The sequence below is a fragment of the Tympanuchus pallidicinctus genome, unplaced genomic scaffold, assembly GCF_026119805.1.
Source record: "Tympanuchus pallidicinctus isolate F22 unplaced genomic scaffold, pur_lepc_1.0 scaffold3, whole genome shotgun sequence".
Lineage (NCBI taxonomy): Eukaryota > Metazoa > Chordata > Aves > Galliformes > Phasianidae > Tympanuchus > Tympanuchus pallidicinctus.
In genome coordinates this window covers 92,721,189-92,743,132 of record NW_026294747.1, presented here as the reverse complement: position 1 = coordinate 92,743,132, position 21,944 = coordinate 92,721,189, and the positions used below count along the sequence as shown (strand labels likewise).

General features: G+C 38.9%; 1 long non-coding RNA gene across 1 annotated transcript in view; it reads right to left on the bottom strand.

Annotated features, from left to right (window-relative positions):
• Window positions 1-1,417: 1,417 nt before the first annotated feature.
• Window positions 1,418-21,944, bottom strand: part of LOC128086916 (uncharacterized) — a 55,693-nt gene continuing 35,166 nt past the window's right edge. Inside the window, exons 6-8 of the long non-coding RNA XR_008209588.1 lie at window positions 10,389-14,190; window positions 10,051-10,140; window positions 1,418-7,136 (exon numbers count right to left, since the gene is read on the bottom strand). This is a non-coding gene — a long non-coding RNA (uncharacterized LOC128086916). The remainder of the gene's footprint in view (window positions 7,137-10,050; window positions 10,141-10,388; window positions 14,191-21,944) is intronic.

The window sequence follows — 21,944 nt, the reverse complement described above, 5'->3', positions numbered from 1 at the left end:
TTAATCAAATATTCACATAACGTTAGTTCAAATGAAAACCAAAGCATGTGCAGGGTATAGGCTGCAAACTGCAAAGAACATCGACATTAAACTTCAGATTCAAAATATCCAAAGTTTCTGGTTTCCATGAGCCAGAGATAGAGAGCTTTCACCATGTGTCCTCATCTGAACATCTGCTCTTGCCCAAATGTCTTGCCACTGAAGTAGGAAAAGTCAGTCTTGCATATTAAAGCAGCCTTTAGCACTGTATCTACAGATGAGCACGTCACAAACTGCTCCTACAGGAGAGACTTTAGGACCACCACAATTTCTTCTGGAGGATGAGAATTACACACAGCAGACAGAAAGTGCTATAGATTCGTTTGTCGCAGAACATTGCCAGTAAGCTGGCAAGGAAGAAGACACATATTTTCAGTGTTTTTGCTATTCCAGATGCACATAATAAAACACCACTTTTTAGGCCTTTAACAATGTTTGATCAGTTCTGTCTCAGAGAAAGAAAAAACAAAGTAAAAAAGAACACTTCCTTTTCCAACTCTACTTATCTATCCAACCTGTACAGATACAAGATAACAATGCTGAAAAATAAATCATTTAGCTGCAGCCTTGGCAGTTCTGTAATGAATGGTATCAAGAACCTGCAGACTTTTGACCATAAAGTGATGATAATACAAAGCAACCAGTAAAATTTCTGAACCTCATCTGAAGGGCACATGCCTGAAAACTGATTTTGTTGTACTGGCATTGTGCTTATTCTAATACCTTGCAGATATTTAGTGACTGAGAAAACATGAGTGCCAGATGCAGAACTACAGGGGTTATGCTAGAAAAATAGAGATAGCAAATAATGGTTTCTCCAGTTCTGAGATTTCCTCCATTACTTTTCGTTCCCTGATTTTTATTATTGCCCCCATTTCTGTTTTATGGATTTTCCTTCCATGAGTAAAACTATTAAAGAGTGTCCAAAGGAAAGCTACAAAGACGGTGAAGGTCTAGAGAGGAATGAGGTATGAGGAGCAGCTGAGGTCCCTCGGTTTGCCCAGCCCAGAGCAGAGGAGCTGAGGGGAGGCCTCATGGCAGCTGCAGCTCTCATAGGGAGCAGAGGGCAGCGCTGAGCCCTGCTGTCTGACAGCGACAGGGCCCAGGGAACGGCGTGGGGCTGTGTCAGGGGAGGGGCAGGTTGGGTGTTGGGAAAAGGTTGTTCACCAGAGAGCAGTGGGCATGGAACTGGCTGCCCAGGGCAGTGGTCATGGCACCGAGCTGATGGAGTTCAAGAAGCATCTGGACTATGCTCTCAGACATATGGTCTGATTTTTGGGTGGTACTATGTACTCCATATGGTACTCCATGATCCTTACGTGTCCCTTCCAACTTGGGTCATTCTATGATACTATGAATGTGGTTATTCAAATGATAAACCAAAGTTTCAGAAGTGGCCACAAAATTGGCCTTTGCTTATTGATACCCTGCTTATCCTTGCGAGCTCAAGGTTCCAAAGCATAATAATACATGTAATACAAATGTAAACCATGTACTTTCTTTGCCATAACTTTTGAATGTCAGAGAGTGAAGAAACTTTCTTGCTATTATAAGTGTTGGCCTCAGCAGCCTTATTTGTTTACTTGTTAAATGAAATAAAGATTATAATGGAATCAAAAGACACTTTTGTGACAATATTGAACTGTGAGAAGTTGCTGCCATGTGCACATATTAGCTATTTCCATAAAATCCTATTAAATATCAGAGTTCCACAGATAAGCTAATATTACCCATTGAACTTTTCTAACTCAAATAGCATGGCAGCAGAAACCTGCCAAGAAACAGACCATGTTTAAGTCCCAAGCCAGCAATTACACGACCAGTATTTAAATAAACCAAATACTATTAGGATGTTTTTACTAATATCCTAAATATTTTTTTTTTTATTCCAAACACGAGAAGTTTTAATTAGCAATTAACTCGTCTGAATGTTGCTTTTTTGACATCTCTGCTTGGAATTTGCTTTTTCATTATTGTAAGTATCTCTGCAATTCCAGTGATAATTTCTTAAATTGCCTGACTTCACTGTTCGGGTCATGATCTTGCATATACTCGTTTATTATTCTTGCCTATAATTAAGTATACATGTTTAAGTAGTCCTATTAAAGTCAGAATTTAATTCATAATTAATCCAAGGCAAAGTTTAGGTATAAATAATGCATTACTGTATACATCTGTAAAGTGCAGGTGTGCTGTACGCACATAAGAGGAGACTTGGACATGTGAGGGAATATGAACTAATGGGTATCTAAGATAACAAAAGTGTAGGTAGGCAAACATAGGCTAAACCAACTGACTTATTGACTGGAAAGCATTTGTTAGTACTGTGTCCTTCAAATTAATTATGTTTATCATTTTGGAGAGTTCGCTACACTTGCAGTAAGTATGGTCATTTTTATATATGTATATTTTTTATTATTTTTTTTTAATCAGCAGATCAACCATTTCAGCCTATTAATTGCAGCCTAAGGAATGTTTACCCTCTGTCCTACCTATCATGCCAATTAGTTTGGCTAACAGCCTACTTAATTTGACAGCTGAGGATTAACAAGAGCTTAACAGTTCCCCTACAGACTACTGAATCCAGAAGGGACGCTTTTCCAAATCAAGATCATTCAAATGTTATTCTCTGAACTGCCTGTTATTAGGACTATCATGCTGTGGGGTTAGCTGGCTGCAATGTAGCCTTAAGTCACACTGTTTTGAAAACGAGAGTCGTTGTTTATACGTTTAAAAAAGGTCAAGATTTTTCAAAACTGAATAACAATGTTCCCTGCCTTTTAAAATATTGAACTAGACGCTTTAATGGAAAGTTAAAGAGCAGACATAAAGGTCTTTCTGGAAATCCAGTTCCCCTAAGGCCTTAGTTTGCAAGCTAAATATTAAGCCTCGACTTAGGCACTATTTTGGAGGTACTGTGTTGAGAAGTTATTTCTAGTGGAAATAAGAGTTCATTGTACCTCTTTGCCACTCTTCAAAGCACTAACAAACAGTTTTCTCTTTGTTTCTAGTTTGGAGAAACTTATTTCATAACAATAATATCTGAGGTTATTTTGGGTAAAGCTTCCATGGAGCAAAAATTCTATTTTCTTCTATGAAAACAGACAGACACAATGAGTAAGATTTGCATCATGAGCACTTAAACGAAGGCGCATATGTTTTACCAGAGAGACCACAACAACAAACTTGCTCTTGGGATGCTTCTTTTGCATCATTACAAGCAGCATGCAACCACAGTTTGCCACCTCCTCTGGTTGTACTCTGCCCTCTAAGGAGAAGTTACAGAGTTACAAAATGGGCTGAGAGCCAGAATTCTGGGAAGGATTGGGTTTCATTTTGTCTCTCCTTACATCTGTTGGTAACTATTGGACATATGCAGAGACATTTGACTTCTGGAACATAAGGCATTTCATAAGTCATCTATTCTTGTAATTAGAAGAAACTATTACTGTGGGAGCTTGCAAAGTAAGCTGACTTCAATGGATTTCATACCTTGTTAAAACCTAAACTACTCTTGCAAACTAACCAAAGCATCAGTACTGTCAACATCTTTCATTAAATTCTCACATAGAAAAAGATAAAGCTTGTAATTTGTGATTTCAGGATGATATGCTTTGCAAATTCTCTTCACAGTTGCATATTAAACTTTTTCACAGCTTTGAGGGAAATCACATCTCTTCCATTATAGGAGAGTAGGTAAATAAAATAAATTGATTTTTGTCACCTGAGCTCCTTCTATAGTTTTCTCCACTTTATCATGTCCATGAGGCTAAACGGTGGGTCTACCCATGCTGCAGTGCATTATGACTTTACTTTGAGGACCAAAGTTAACTCATACACACTGCTGCTACTAAGCACTTAACTGTGGGCTGGTGACAGTGTAACTAGTTATAAAATTTAAGACACACAATACCACAGAAAAGGGAAAATATATGTATATAAGAGGAATGAAGTTCTAGCAATGAATGTCAGTCAAAATCCTCATTAACCAACTCAACCTAGTCATGTTTCTGAATTATAAAAAGTCATGCAGGACTTAGCATATGCCTGCTAAAAAAGGCAGAAGGAGTTCATTAAACTCATCATACCCTCAAATAGAAATGGATTTTATTTCAATCATCTGAGAAAACTACAGTGGACAATCATTTGAAACAGTTTTTTAAAAAGTTACTAACACGGTGGAACATGTAGTTTTTCTTGTTGTTTGAGACTGGTAGGCTGATTGCATCACCAGGGTCAGTGAGACTGTGTTCCTTATTAAAACTTGTCATGCAGTTCCTTAATCCTATTAATTACTTTTGGATTGCTCACATGCATAAAATGATCACCAGACTTTGTCCCATAGAGATGGCAAGCTTGGCTGTGCTGAATTAACCAGCACAAGCCTCAACAGAAATTAATTCCAGCCTTTAATGTTACCTAATCTTTCAACTTCTGAAGCATAAGTTAACAGTCATACTAGTTTGCTTTATTTTTGGCTATAAAAGTTGCTAATAAGTCACAGTATTTATAGATGCTTTCATATGCATATTCAAAACGTCTTTACTGGAAATAGCTTCATGGTTGAAACATCTGGTCAGACATCTCAACTAAGCATCTATTGTACTATTACCACAAATACTGATAGAAACACGGTGAGTAGAAAATACTCTTCTTCATCTCTCAAGCATTTATGTTCTGCATAAAGTATCCACAAAAGTCAGAGTCCTGACTATCAGTTGTAATTTCTACTGTGCTCTCTGGATTTTTCAGATCAATGCCTATGTACAAAATGTCATTATTAGTATATGGCAACTTTGTTTTCTGAGTAAACAGCAGCTGAAATAAGTGGAAGTCACCACTTTTCCTTCTGCCATAAAAACAGAAGGGAAATTCCCCACTTCTGTTCTTTGCTATGGCAAAGTACTCCTGGAAGAAGAGTCACCAAGAGGAGGAACCTGAAGTGGGACAATGGTAAGACTAACCAGTACCTGAAGAATTTCTATTTCTCTCACTTTTTGCCTGCAAGTAAAAAATATTGGCAGGCTGGGAAAGCAAAGTTTTTCCAGCTTGCAATCCTCTAAGTCATTTTCATGTGTTAAAAAACATTTCCATTCTTCATTCCCCCAACCAGCTCCGACTTCCTGCTAGGTGACCAAAGGAAGACCTACGCTTTTTCCCTTCAACTCATTGTAAAAATTGCTTCTTGTCCCACTACGTAAGATAAAAAAACTACAACCAAACAGTATGATCAGTCTTGATAACTGCCCAAAAAGGAAGAATGAATGGATTAAAATGATTAATGAAAAGGGAAAACAGCAGAAAGGATCAAAAGGACATAGTAGTAAAAACTATTAACATTCATTTATAACAAATTTCAGGATTACTGTAATCACACTTCATAGCATTATGTGGCTGAGGGATGGGGAAATAGAAAAAGAATGGAGTCAAAGTTGGAGAGAAAGATAACACCAAGGAACTGGCAAATAGAAAGTCACGGTAAGATAAAGATAAGAACTGCTAGCCATTTAAATCAGAAAAACAACTGAAGAAAAGACAGAAGTGGCAGTTAGAGGAAGTTAGAGAAAAAGGCTTGTAAGATAGAAGAAATATATAATAAAGAATGTCTTGAGACTATTACAATGAAATTGAAGGAATTTGTTTAGCTGTCAAGGGTTTTGACTGTATAGCAGAAGCAGAAAACTAGACAGTCCTCAAGAAAAGATTGTTAATGCAAGAACTAGACATCTTCAGATATGATGATGAAGTAACAGACACAGGCTGAAGAAGGGATTTTTCTCCTTCAAACAACTGTTATATTTCTGTATGCATATGGCCTGACAGAAGAAGCTGAAGTCTAAATGCATGCTTCTGGACTTCTTTGTGTCATCATTTCAGTACTTAATAAGGCCACTTTTGGGGGAAAGAGGATGTCAAGTTCTTGCTGCACTTAAAAAAAATCCCATTTTTTTTCCCTACATTCTGAAATTCTTCCCAATCAAGAAACAGAACACAAACGTCTGTTTCTATGAAGAATAAGATTGCTGATTTAATTGTTTCTGAATTAATGCTATTTATAGCTGTGTTACAAAAAAAGACGGAAGGTTCAAGATCAAGGCTCTCTGCCACTGCCATTGTACAAATCCATGCCACCTTTCACTTCAGAGCTGGCCCCTTGCCATCCAGCTTGGAATGCAAACAGGATGATCTTTCGTCTGCTTGAAAAAGACCCCATAGACCTTCTCTGCATAATGTTGGAAATGTCCAACAGTTAAATATGGATCCTCCAAAATTCCTGTCCCTCTTTCTAATCACTTGATCATCTTTCTCCTCCATAGAGAAAAATAGCTGCTGGTCCACATGTGTGCAACTTGAAGGAATTCAGGACAAGGGGCAGTGAAGAGCTGAAGCCCTGTGTATACCCAGAGGATCTGCCAGTTTGCAGCAATGGAGCTCACTGACTTCTAACAGTTCTAACAGAAAATTCCCTGTATTTTCATTTGTTTTAATTATGTTAAGGTACTTCATATATTTTAGGTTTATTTGAAGTCTCAAGAAAAATGCATTGTACTAATACCAGCCATTTTACATGAATGATTCTGTGCAGGCGAAAAGGTGGCATTGCCAATGAAGGGAAGATTATCTTGGTTAATCTTCATGAAGAGCAGCATTTTAACATAAGACAGGCAATGAAATTCAATGACTGATTTACTTAAGTTCATATGTTTCATATCTTATAAATCTTTACAAAGGCTCCCTGGGTATTTAGAAATGCAGGTGTGTTTATCCCAGCTCCTTGCAACGAAGTTCAGCTCTTTCTCTGACCAATTATCCCAGAGCTTTGATTTTGCTGTTTTCATTCGTGATTTCTGACTGAGAAGGTACCACTTAAAATGTTTAAATATTGTTCAGAGGGAAAAAGCAGTTTCTTTGGCTTCTATATTTTTCCTATCTAACTTGTTGAATTCTTAATAATACTTTGTTTCACATTGTTTATCAGCATGGTCTCTGGATGAGGATTATGCTCACACACACATGGTCAAGGCTATTTTCTTTGTTTTCACATTCTGTAGTGAGTATCCTTTGTGGTTTTTCCCAATAAAATTCAAAGCTGTGCTCTGGAAAAAATAGATGAAGTTACATCAAGCAAACAAAATAGATGTTTGTAGCAAGAAAAACTATGTGAAAAGATCAAGTAAAGCTGAAGAGAGCATATAAAGCACTGTTCCCCGGCAATTGGCCATGGGAAGCACCTCACAAATACTGGTTGTAAGTCTAAACATGAGTTGCCCAAGAGAAAGAGAAAAATAGGCCAGAAAAACACTATGTTCCATAAATGGATATTTTACCTGAATTTCTGTTTTTGGAATTGATTTAAAATTGTGATATGCGAAATGACTTACAAATCCAATGGGAAACCAAAAGAAATTCAGCAAAAAAAATTTCACCCTAAGGCACTAAGATTGTTTCGTTATATGTAAACTAATTTTCCTGAAACTGGTAATTTTATTTTTTTTTTAATTTAATCAGGAGTAACCTAGGATAGACAAACTGCACAGTAACTCTCTCTTCTCCTTATAGATAAAGGACAGACCTTTTGGTTCACCAGCACAGATTTCTCTAAAATGCCTGCCAGGCAAAACAAAGATTCCATCTTGGTTTAATACACTTCAATATGACAGTTTGAACATTAGAAATCCACCAAAGTAATTAAAACATACTATTCTATATACAGAGCCGCTTTTCTTTCACATGCCAACTACAATTAGCTATAGTCTCCTTTGTGATTTACCTTAGCCTAAAGGAGCAGTGTTAAATAAGTTGACCTATGAGTTCCTCAGTTGTTAGGATGGCAGAAAGTTGGTACAATACAAAGAGGAGGTCAGTTATTCCCAGAGAAGCCAGAAGTACTGGGCAGAAGCTTGGCATTACATAATTTGCATTTTGCAATTTATGACTTAATTAAAGCTCACATAAATTATCTGAACATCTGTATTTTGTGCTGCTACCTAGGGCTCTCACCATATTCTTTATAGCGCTGTCAACTAAAAAGGTTTACATAAAGATACTTTTTTTTTTCTTGTATAAAGACAGTAGCTGAGAAATTCAGTTCAAGGACTATCTATGCATATGGGCTCACATTATATTCACTTAGCTCAGTATATTCAGAGGATGGCTTGTATTCAGATAATTTCCTTTTTTATGTAGCCAAGTGCGAGCAGCTACACTGAGCCTTCACAGGCTGCAGTCCACAGACATGGAACCATATAGAGGGCATGAATGCTAAGGATCAGTAAAGAAAGAGCATACTGCATCCTTCCAGCAAGATGAGTTTGAAACTATACCCCTTTTTGTGTTCACTCCTTTGCTGGCACTCTAGAAGCAGTAATGCACAAAATAGTCCTCCACTGCAAAATGAGTGCAAAAAAGATTTTTGAGTTGCTAACAAGATAAATCATCATTTCAGCCAAACCCCCCTCTCTTTCCAGGCCTATTCCATGTTTCAGATACCTCATGATGTTTCTTTTCCATTCCCTAGTATTGCTGTCTGTATGTAGTAATAGTATTCTCTACAATAATTCCAGTAATTAATGATAAACTACACTCATTAAACAAATGAACAAGTATCTTACAATCTGATACTGTCCTTTTCTTATTTCCCTACACCTTACCAGGACTTTTGTAGTCTACAGACATTTGTAACAGATCTCCTTGGCACTTTGGAGTCTTATCTTACAAAACACAAAATGTTCTGGCTCTCATCCAGGAAAGCACTTAGATACATGTTGACATTTAAGTAGATGAGTGGCCTTAGTGAGGTCAATTGGGCTACTTATTTGTGTAAAGCTAAACCCACTCTGAAATATTTTGTTCAATGGTTGCTGACGATTCAGCACTTTGAATGACTGACCCCTCCATGAGATCACACACAATTGTTATTATTACTGCACAAATGCTTTATGTAATAATTGCTTTCCAAATGATTAGAAATATTCAGGTTTATCACGAGATCACACACAACTGTTATTGTTACTGCACAAATGCTTTGTGCAATAATAATTTATTTCCAAATGATTAACAATTACTGTACCTAATTTATCTAACCCCACAGAAAAGGTATACGATTATTTCCAGTACTTATAAGGTATTTCTAATTGCCTCTGTGAATTTCTGTAGTGCTTTGAGGTGTTCATGTGGAAAGGATAAGGATATACTACGGCCTGGGTGAACCTCAAACCTGCCCCACTGAGCATAGCTGTCTCTCATGACCTTGCGCATCAGATGAGCATTACACCTCTAGTTATTCTCAGGTACAGCCTTGCAGATGCTAGCTGCTCCTGCATCTTCCTGGGGGTGCATTTTTTAAACCAAGGTAAATGACCAGACCCAAAACTTGCAAGCGTTTTTGATAGGAAAAGAACATTGAGATAGCTCAGTGCTATGTTTCTGGGCTTATTGTAAGCTCAGAGTTCATTTTAATTCTTCCTCTTGAGAAACTGTATGGCTGTCTGCCATTGTTGTTTATTTATTTTACCCCTGTAACTTCTGAACAGAAATTCACACACATACACACATACACACACACCAAAAAAAAAAAAAAAAAGAGGTTTTGGCTTTTGTGGTCACTTACTGTTTGTTTGAAGTACCCAGCACAGAAGGAAAAGAAGATACACCTCTCATGAGAGCTGAGAGGAAAGTCCAAATACGTCTGGCCCTTACTAACCCTGTGACTCACTGGATGTAAGGCTTTGAGAGCTCGGAGAAGCTCACTGGTTAACAAGTGACATGATGATAATTGTGGCGTCACAACAACAGCACCAGCTTGGTCTGAGCTGCACTTTCAGCTTCCTTCAGACTTCTGTCAAATCACTTCTGTTAATGACTTGAACAAACAATTCCAAGGTTTTGGAGCAAAAGTCTTTTTTTGGTCCTGATATTTATGTTTCGTCTATTATATACATTCTTATACATTACAGGAAATATTAACTAGTAAGATCCTAATTAAGAATTTTCCAAAGTTTATTTACTTACATTTTTATGATATTCAAGTCCTGGAAAAGCAGAAAGTGAACGCACTACTCGGGGCCCCTTCATGCACTCCTCATGCCACACGTCAACTCCCTGCCAACAACGGAATGCCACAGCAAATAATTGCAAGGGAGAACATCTCTGACCAGCTATTCCAATACACAACAACCACTGAAATGACCAACATTTGAAGATGCTTAACGCCCTCCCCACAGCACACCAGAATTCCACGAAGTAACACGTTTCCCCACAGGTAAACCCAGCAAAGATTCTGAGTTCAATCAGCCAACGACACCTGGAAATTCAACGACTATCTCAGAACACGCTCAGGCTCTACGAACCTTGTAACTCCTACAGCAGGGCCGTGACTGGCAGCAGCGAGCTGCCTTCAGGAGGTCAGAGCTTCCTGCTGCTGTGCTCACCGAGCCCGCCGTGGTCAGGAGCAGGAAGTCAGGGAGGCGTCACAGCAAAGTTCGTTAACCAAGCCGCTGAAACCCTCGTGAGCGGCCTGTCTGAGCCTGGCCAAAGGTTACTTTGCCTCCTGAAAACTCATCTAATCTGCCTTCATCTGCTGCGGACTTTCTGTTGCATATAAAACAGAAAGCTATGGCCGCAGTGAGATCCAGCTAAAATATCTTTCATTTTCTTTCATGCTTGTTTGACTCGGCTAATCTGCTGTTTAATTGTTTTTATTATGGTGCATAGCACGTTGATAATCCAAGAACTGCCGGAGCATTCTGGCGTTGATAAGACATTTGTGACCACCAGGACTCGTTGAGAACATCAGTTCAGAACATTTCTGTTTGTTTTGCTACAGCCCTGCTAGCACACTGTTCTGAGAGGAACACACCTTCTGAAAGTATTCGAGAACATGCAGTAAGAAAAAGGAACATTCCTGCTGCCAAAGGGTGCTAATTTTAAACACGGCTTGAAAATGAGCTTACTCATGGAATACTAACACAAGAAAATAGCCTTTTTTGGGTTGTTCGTTTTTCTTTTTTCTTTGATGGAAACTCTGAGAACCTTAATCCAGACTCCTCTTCAAACCCACCCGGAAGAAGCACTGTTTTGCTAAGTCCTCTGCTCAAGTGTGTGCAGCGAGGCTCTCTTTCTCTTTCTATCATGTTTCTAAAGTGCCTCCCTCTCACCGGTTACCAGGCAACAGAACAATATTGCTCTGCATGCTCGTCCAGCAATAACTGGCATTCTACTGTAGTTTCGCAGTTTCTCAGAGAAAATAAAGATGTTCTGAAATACTGTCTTGTGTGATGAGCAGCTACTGTCCAGAAGACATTTAAACATTTAAATGTTTACAAGGCCAATTTCTTTTGTCAGAGAAATTCAGAGAATGATAATAACCTTTGTTTAATGGAGGAGCTCCCATCCTAAGTAAACTTTAAGGCTAAAATAGACCACGCTGCAGAAAATAAAAAAGCTACTTCAGTTTTTATTTCAAACAATTAACAGCCTTTTAGGTTCTATTAGTACTCACATAACCCTTTTTCTTAAAATCAAGGCAAAAGTAAAGCAGCAGCTAAGGAGTTAAAATATTTTTTGTGTGCTTTGAAAACTAAAATGCTGCCTGTATGATGAAGTCCTCTTTTAGTCCTATTTTATTTGCTATTCTGATGCCAATAAAACAGTCAGGAAAGCTCAGCACTTTGCCCAAGATTCACCACTATTGAGTCTGGGCCCATTAAAGATGGGCCCAGACTCAATCAAACCACATGCCATCACTGAGCCCAAATGACCACAGGAAGGAAGGTACAAGCCTCAGCCCTTCATATGGAACCAGGTGCTGTTCAAGAAAAAGCTGATTCTAGACCCTGACCCGAGTGACTCTGGGTCTTTTGTGAAGCTGTGATTCAGCTTCACATTTCACACTGTAGATCAAATTCACCTCAAAGTAGCACAAAGATAAGAAATTGCTGTGCAGTTTTTTCACTTCCCAAAGAAAGGAGATATCTTTAATTATAAACAAATGTTCCACCTAGTCCCACCAAAACACGATATGTAGTGAATTCTTATTTTCTTAGTAACTAAAAGTTATGCAGCTCAATATCCAAAGAAGGACAGTAAATTGTCCTTGCAGGTATGTTAACTTTACCTGAAAGCAACATCAGAGGTGAGCTTTGAAATCTCAGAATACTCAGTAGTAAACATTTTTTGATTGGTTAAGTTGCATCATGGTTCAAGAGAATTCAATTTAAAATTATAAGGAGCACTTCCGTTTTTGTTATGCTTGTCTTATACCTTTCTTTCTTGTTTTAGATTTTTAAATAATTAATGCTTTCAACTTTGATAAAAATCTGTTCCCAGAATTATTTGAATTGTATTGAATTGAATTGCACAAATGCAATGCATCAAGATATACATGACAACTTGAAAAAAAAAACTGTTTCATTCCCCAGTGCTATTGATGCACAATTGGTATGTAGACAGCATTAAGATTTGTGGCTCACTTTCTTGGACCTAGGAAAGAAGAAGGCATAATGATGCATTCTCAACTTGTCTAGGTAAGATAAATATCAATACATATGTTTGACACTGTGTTACTCCAAAGGTCAGCATAAATGAGCACTGATGCTGTACTATAAACACCTCAGTTCTGCTTCTAGCTCTAAAAGGATGGACCAAATCCAAACCCTGGATTAACTTATTTGCAGAATGGCTGAAGTATTAGCTGGCTGTTGCTTGTAGTGGACATATTATGTCTTGATCAAAAGAAAGACTCCAGTCTGCCCTGAAATATAAACAGCAATCACAAGAACTAGCACCTCGAGGCATGATCTCGCTTAGTAGTAGTTAATGGACATTTCTTGTACACGTACAGCTTCTTCTAACTGGACAGAAAATGCCTTTAGCTTATTCTACAGTTTCTAAAATCCAGTACACTCAAGAGTACTTCCTGAACCTTATATAAAGTCCCCAAGTAGAAGGCAACAGCAGATTTTCTCTGCAGAAAAAAAAAAAAAAAAAAAAGCAAACAAATCAGGTGGGATGACAGTGAACAGAAAGAGGATGTGCTAAAGAAGTCAGCTAGATCCCTGTGCATTCATTCCAAGAGTTGGGCATTTTCATGGAAGTCAAATTTTGAGAGGGAAAAAAGTTCAAGTCAGGCAGCAGAGGGTGAATGGTAACACCTGGACTTCCCTGAAGTAAACTTCCACTTTTTGTTCTACCAAAGTCATCTTTGAGTGGTGCCACTGAATGTTAAGGGAGAAACAAGCACTTATAAATGAGTATTCATTTTATTATATATTACCAATGCGTATTGAGTCCTTTTCACATGTACAGACTCACAACTTACCATTCAATTAGTTTAAGCTAAGCTAAATGAAAAAATAGATTGTGCTATAGCCTAAAAAACAATCAATAGCCACTGTAAGGATCGATGGTCTAAAAAACTATTGACTGCTCATGTCACAGCCCATACTTTCCATTCCACGCTAAACACAATTGTAGGTCGATATTTGCCAGATGTCTATTTGGAAGCAAAACATTCTGGCTGTAGTCTGTGTCCTTCACCTTGCAAAAAATATCGGTTTTACATTTCATTTGAAACAACTCCTGGTGTGCCACCATATTCCACTAAGAGCATGTCCTAGAAGTCTCATTATTTTCCTTTTTTGGACTTTATGAGGGTGGTACTTCCCATGGCATTCATTAGTCCGCCCCACACTGTATGAATCCAGGGTTCATCGTTCTGACAGCAGAGACATGTTCATTCAGCTAAAAATGGAACGAGAGGAAATCACCCAGTTTATTCATGTAGAACCATTTCTCATCCTTAGATAGAGTTGACTATCAAGACTAAACACTTTACAGTGAGCTGCTGCTCTTGCTTATCAATATAATTGATGAATCTCCTAAAAACCATCACCTCCTTTTAAAAAAATGAAAGGCTAAACAACACATAAACTACTTTAGCAACCACAATCCCAGTCTCTCTGCTGTACAAGCTGCCGCTCCTCCAAATAGATTTGAGGCGCTGACTTTGTTGAGTATGGAGGTGTTACCATTCCTCCACTGAAGGCAGATAGGCACTCACACAGGCCAAGCTCAAAGGGCTGCAGGATGGACAAAGGCCGTACTGATGAGCAGCGGGACGATCCTGTGGGTAGGATTCCTCTGTCCTGAGTCCTGTGAGAAGAACGGTGTAAGGGCTGGTGTACTGAAAGGGCTGCAGAATCTTGTGTTGTCAGAGAGGGAGAGAAGGTTTAAATAGGTAATTTTTAGAGGCTGTCAAAACTGAAAAGTGTAAACATTGTTAACATTTCTTTAAAATTCTAGTAGGGAATAAAAGCTGCCTGGATGTGTGCCATCCTATAGTTGCAAAAAAGTTTAGCAAACCATATGCTGCCCTAGGAGACAGGTCCCAGCCAGATCCAACCTGCTAATGCTCCAGAGAGAAGCACCAGCAGGCCTAGGAGTGCTGCTGCCATTTCCCAGCTCAGCACCACCGCTGCTTCCTGCTTCTGCAGCAGTTTGAGAGATGTGTTGCACCAGGTCCTAGAGACAGTGAGCATAGCTGATTTTGACGGCAGGAAGCATAGATGCTCCTCTTTCCAACTGTAAATGTCTCTTCTTTCCATTTACATTTATGTGGTAGGTATTTGAATATCTATCTGATTATTAAGGTTTTTAAACAGAGTCTAAATTCTCTTCCCAGTTGATGTTGAATGAGAAAATTCTGTACAGAACAGTTCCCCCTTATCAGTATAATTCTGCAGTAATTTTCCTGGCATCATCAGCTCTACATCAGTGTGAAATGGGTGTAAGCAATTTCACAGCCAGATATTAGGATTTTTCACAAGTTTTCTGTAGCTGTAACCAAAAACACTGGTTCAATGACTGCAGTGTAGATGCTTTTAGCATGCTGCCAATGACTGCAATTCAACATGATTCCAAAAATCAAAACATCAGTTTCTTACATTTTGCTCTCTTGTCCTGGCAGCTCTGATGAACTTGTGAGAGTATGCAACTGTAACTGAAAGTGAACTTGGCCCAGCCATGCAAAATGCCATTCGAATTTCAAAAGAGGCAACATTTTGCAACAGTAACAAACATTCCCCAACCCCCACGAATTACATACACTTGCACAGACTTCTGTTTGGCCTACAAAAGGTTCGCATTTTCCCTAAACTCCAAATGACAAGGTCTGCATCTCCCATCCTCTGAACTGGAGGTTCCTGCATGCCCACAATCTCAGTATTAATTAATTGTGTGCTATTCAATCCCCTATTTCCTCAGTCTCATAAACTATTCTGGGCCTTTTGGCCTGATATTAATTACTGTGCCCTACAATTCACACCTGCAAATTTTGTCTTGGACTTGAACTCTCTCTTATGGTGACTGCTCCAACCATACATGTAAGTCTTTCTCCTAAAGCCCAATCAGACTCTCCTGGCTTTAACATCTGTAACATATAAGGTAACTATCAGCTTTATCATCCTTCAGCATCCTATCTTGCTCACTGTCCGTTTCTGCTCCTCCTCCTCTTCCACAAATACTCCACTCCTTTTTCACGTCCAAGGGAAAAACTTCAGGCACCATTCTCTCCTTCCCCCAGCCCTGAGCACAGGGCAGAAGTAGAAACAAGGCATTTCTGTGGAGGCTGGGGCACAGAAAGAGCTTACAAGCATTCAATGCCATCCTTGTAGATTAATGTCTTTTCCTAGTGGATGAACACATGAGTTGGTTTGAACACTGCAGTCACACCAATTGATCAGCAATATTACTACTGCTGGTTATAATCAAGATTTTTACTATACCAGGGAAAATATGAGGATCCTAGCAGTGACTTACTTAGGCACACTGGGCAGGGCTGCCTAGGTGGGCTAAAGAGCAACAGCACTGCAAGCTCCTGTTGGAATTTTCCTCCCCAGCTGCTCTGCAGCGTCGGTATGGGGCTGAGGACAATGTCAGCAGGAGGCTGACAGAGCTGTCAGGGATGATCACTGCCAATGAATGCCCTGCGGGGCCTCCTGGCTTCCCCAGAGGCTGCTTCCCAGCTGTGTGCTGCTGGTGATATGTGGAGAAGCCACTGCCGCAGAAGCAACCAGCAGGGAGATGGCAAGCAGTCTCAGGAGGACTGCAGCAGCAGGAGGGCTGCAGAGCATTGCACTTTGAGACAGAAAATCATGAGATGAAGGGAGGTAAAAATACCAACCTCTTCCTTTCTGCTTGAAGTATTGCGCTCTTCCTCCCTTCTCCCCACCCCACTTTTGGAATAAATGGCTTCCATTAAAGGATGACAGCGCTCTATCAGTGCTCTTGAAAAAGCAGACCCCTGTCACCCTTGCCAGCATGGGCCCACTGCCTGCAGGAGCTCTGGCTCTGCATCTCAGGCATGGTCACAGCCATATCACCACAAGGACAGCTGGGCCAGGACTGCTGACTCAGGGCATGGTTCAGCTCCACAGCTGCACAGAGAGGTTAAACTGGCTTGTTCCACATATCACATCTGTTTGGGAACCTTGCACCCTGCACTGCCCCTGTGCAGAAAGAAATAGGAATACAGTGTATAAAAAGAGCCACATAGCATGGGCTCAGATAAGGAATCCAGGCTTGGGGATAACCCCAATGTTCAAGAAAAGGATAATTTTCTATGAGAGGAGAAATAGCGAGACTTAGCAGAAGGCAACAGGAAGGGGCAGTCTCCACACGAGGGGAACAAGCTCACAGTTTGCATTTTCCTGTTAGAGAAATCTAATATGACCTATAGAAAGACACATAGCAGATCTTTCTCTTCCTCCAGCAGGTTATTATTCTCACAATCTACTTCACAAGCAGAAGCCAAAACTGCAGTAGTATGACCCAAGCCTTTTTAAAAATAGCCTACCAAGGTCTTTTCTATTTGATTACTGCATCATAGAAATTTCAAGATGCACATTTTTGGGATTGTAGTGTCAAGAAGCTGAGAATCTTAGCAACCACAGTCAGCTAATACCATTAACTGCAGACAGCTGTATTTCAAAGAAAAATACCAGCTACCTGTTTCAAGCAATGATGACTTGGAGAAGCCTGAGAAATCCTACAAGAATATGATGCAGAATGCTGCAGATATCACCATCATTACTTTTTTTAAATTAAATTAGGATTAGCTGGAATTTTATTTAAAACGCGCAAACGTTTTCCATTATGCACCCTGATGATATGGAATTACAGTAATGTACGTATAAAAGATTTTTCAGTGAGCAATAAGAACCAGGATTTTGCTAGTGAACTTCTGAACTTCTATTATTGCGCTGGTAAAGGCAGAGAGGCAGTGTTAGGAGGGGTAGGCACTGAGTGTAAATTCTTTCTTTGTGAGGCCTTTTGAGGACAAAACAGTCATAAGAAGTCTATCCCAGGCCTTCCAAAGCAATCTGTGCTCTGAAGCCAACCAGGAAACAGTCCCAGCCAGTATTCAGGCAGATGCCAAGAACAAATATATTCAGTTAAAGAAAATATGTTAACAATGCTTTAATTTTCAATAGATGTAATCAATATGTAGGCAAGCCAACAAAAATATGGCTGGAGATGCCACTGGAAAAGATCAAGAAAGTATTGAGCTATTCAAATCTACCCTATGCGTAATATCTTGTAGTGTGGTAAAGTTATTTTATTTGCCTGTAATTCCAGACAATTATTGTGTCACCAGCAAGTTTGGATTTGAATAAGACTGAGATAGAAACCATGGTAATCCTTTCTTTTTTGTTGAGCTAGAGAACACTTCTGCAAGCAGGAAATGACTACACCACTGGCAAAGTCAGGGTGAATCTTCCCCCTAAGTAAAAGCCTCAAATATATTAAGACATACAAAATAGTTGTGAGGTGGCAACATCACTAAACATCCTGATGCTGAAGGATGTCTCTGACAAATTATAGCTCAGTAATTTATTACAGAATGAAATATTCTGTATAGCTTTCCCATCTGTAGTGGGAATAATGAAAGATTTCGGCAGTTTATTTGAGAAGTTATTTCAAACCTGTAAATGAACTGTAATTTTTAGCAAGTAAGTGCTATCATCAATTAGTTTTTCATCCTCTTCTTTTGTCTTGTATCCTGTTTCTCTTTATTGCCTTCTTATCTTCCATGTTGCCTTTCTCTAAATTGTTGTTCTACCAAATTAAGTTGGTAGAACACGTCAGGTGGTAGAACAATAAAGTAGGTCTGTCCAGCCCGACAACAGGCATGATGGGCAAGACAACCCAATACAACCCCCATGCATCAAGCCTATATACTGTAGTTGGGTTATGCCTAACAAAGATGCCTGTTCTTCAATTTTTAGTTTTAGTGCTCTTTCTCTATACTTTTTTCTTCTCCAGTGAGCTGAAATAATTCATAGTGCTGGACTTAAGAGCCATTTCCTCCCCTATGAGAGCCATCAGTTGAGAGGCATTGTTCATTTTCTTCTGCTTTTATTACATGATTTTAAAATATAGCAATAAATTGTAGCATAACTTTAAGATTCACCACAGGCCAAAAAGAGCAGCAGTGCATTTTACTGGAGCGGAGCCTATCTCCACAGATGTTATAACTAACAAGGTACTGTATTACAAAATCTACAAACTGGGATTTGACTTAATAGGTTGGGAAAGTTGTTTAAACAGTTAAGTTATTGACTATTGCTTCAAGATAGATTATGCAGAGAATTCAAATGCTGTTTACTCTTGCCTTACAAAAAGTCTGGGTCTGATAAAATACGCAATTTATTTATTGTATTTAATAATATTTTTTCAGTAGATTCACACTTTCAGATCATCGTCAAATTTCTCCTTATCCTTCTTCCTACTGTCCTTATCTGCCTTTCCCACTCCTTCACTTATTTTTAAAAACCTCCTATGTTTTCCAGCACCCATGCTCTCCCTCTTTCCAGTCGCCACAACTTGCACCTTTAATTTTCCAGTATTTTTGTTTTTCTTTATTCTTTTGACATCTAGGATCTTCTCTACTACTGTTACTGCATATGACAACTTCTGTATTTTCCAACCATCCCTACCCCCACCCATTAACAGAATTACCTTAACTGTTTACCTGCATCTTTTACTCCCACCAATAACCCTTAGAATTTCTGTCTGCTATTCCTCAGAAAGATTTCTGTACATGCTGAATACCCTGCAATTTTCTCCTATTAGGCCTCCTGCTATTTGTTCAAACTCTTGAAGCCCATCCAGTTTCTGCTGTATACTCTGGTTCCTTTTTGCTGCCAGAAAATGGTGGTGTTCTTATATTCCTGGGCAAGAACATAATCTCCATTTCCTATCTCATTTCCTGGATACCATTCACCATGAAATTTCTCTGTCCTTCATACGTAACTTCTCTTTTGCCCCAGCCTTAGCAGATCTTAGATTTGTGCCTTGCTTTCTGACTTCTAGAGATCCAGGTACCACAGCATCATTTACCCATTATATTATCCATCACCTGCCTATTTTATGCATAATTAATCCAACCTCAAATATAGATAACCACAGTGTCTTAGGCAACTTAGCTCTGACTCCCTTCAGAGTTTGAACCTGTGAGAGATGGTTCTCTCCACAGAAATTGTGTACAGGTCATTCTAGAATAACAAATAACGTTTTCACTCTGTGGAAATTCCAAAAGTTATGTCTGAAAATCCCATTCAATTTCATTTGGTGTTCTGCATGTTTTGCATTTAAGCTAACAATAAAGAGTTTTGTCATTATGCTGGCGAGCCAACATAGCTAAAAGAACTAAGCTCTCTTCTCTGAGTAAATTGCTTTCCTTTCTTTCTTCATATATCCATTAATGCTCGTTCCTTACAAATATAAAAGACATTTTAGGAGATATCTGTTCTTTTTGTCACTTCTACTCAGGGCCTTGAATAAAATTTTGATCATCATTCCCTTCCAATGTCCTAAGTCTGTAAATCCAAAAGTCAAGCTTTTCTTTTCACCTCATAGGAATGCACACTCTTAAGGTTGTACACTTAACGCGACGTTCAGAGAGTTAATTCTCCATTGGATTTTGTTTGAGATGTCAGAAGTCTTAGCTGGCCTAGCTGTTTGCTGCTTCTTTGGAATAAATCATTACTGTGGCGTTTGCTTCAAAGGGAAGCAAGTAGCTGTATTCCTAGATATAGGATTACTTTTGATATTCAAGGAAAAAAAGAGCATTTCACTTGGGCTTACAGTCTGGACTTCAAAGTGAGACTGTATTTATGAGATGCAGTAAGCTCCAGTGCTGAGTACTCTTAGTCTGAAAGTCACTGCAAAAATATCTGAGAAGGATAAAGTTCTGAATCTCTCTTCCTTCTGTAGCACAGTTATGATTTGGATCAGCCAACAATCCAAAACAAACCAGAAAATTCAAAAATTACATCAGTGATTACAAATGATTATGGTTACATCATATATAATGTATTTGAGTTCAAGATGTTACTTCTCAGTGAAAGCAAACTCTGTATTTTCCCCTAATCATTTCTGAAGAGATCTTATCCCAGCTGTCTTCGTTATGGACAGAGGTTAATCTCAGCTTCCTAGAAATATGCCTGTAACAGTAACCAGAGATGAACTCTGTTATTTTCCATAATCACAATAGCAATGGAAATTCTAAGGTAAAATCTGCCCATCCTTTCTATCATGATAACCTCTGCTTATCTTTCTTTGGGATCACTTCTTTTACATTAGGGAAAACTTCTTGTAGCTCACAAAACTGGAAAGATCTCCAAATAAACCTGGTTAGAGAACTCTTTTCCTTCATCCATCTTCCTTTCCATTGATAACAGCAGCAAGGAGAGGTGTGGTTTAACCCAACAGGTAGCTAAGCATCACACAGCTGTTTGCTCACTACTCTCCTTCCCATTGGGATGGGGAAAAAAACAAAGTAGAACTCATGGTTGAGATAAAACTATTTACTAAGACAGAGAAAAGGAAAAGGATAATAGTTATGACTATATATATATAAATGTGTATAACGTGGTGGTGCACAAGCAATTGCTCACCACTTGCCAATTGATGCCCAGCTGGCCCCTGAGCAGCAGAACTCCCATTTCCTTCTGCATGATGTCATATGGTATGAAATATCTCCTTGGCCAGTTTAAGTCAACTGTCCTAAATTCTGCTCCCTCTCAGCTCCTTAAGCCCTTCACTGTGAGTGGCCTTGGCTCTTCACAACACTGCTTAGCAGAAAATATAAACAGCAGTGTGTTATCAGCCTTCTCCTAGAACCAAAACACAGCATCACACCAAACACTCTGAAGAAATCAGTTCTATCCCAGCTGAAACTAAGACAAGAGAGAAGCAGTAACATTGCTAGATTGTCTCCACAGCACGCACACATTTGAAACTAAGCAATCTTCTCCATGCCAGTTACTCTGTCAGGGGGCCAGCTACTGCCATTATTACATAGCACAAAGTGATTGTACTCCATTAAAGAGCGTGACTGATTATTTTCATTACTGTCTATATGGCATGTAGCATGCTGCTGCTAGCTTGTAAATTCTAAATGTTAAACAACAGTTTTGACAATACCTTATTATTGGAAGAACAATCTGCTCTTTTTGGAAATATTTCCGCCTTCCCTCCTCTCCAAGACACCCATAAATAATTTCAATACTTTCAGTATAGAGATATCAAAATGTCCTTTCAATTAAAACACATTTTTACTAGCTTGGATGATACTCTGGATACAATTTGTTTTCATTGCTCTGTTTTGAGGAATATGATAATCTGAAACTACAAAGGAGGAAATATCACTGGTTCTTAGAGCAGCCAGAGATGAAACGCACTCTAGGGTCAAATGGTCTTAGTTAATTCTTACACTTATTTCATCTATAATTATTCTCAATGCCTGAGAGATATCTGCCTAACTAGGAAGATGATGGTTTTGTGATTGATCAGAGCTTCTGAAGTTCTGCTTGTTTCATTGTGTTGTGTCTGGGACTCTGCTA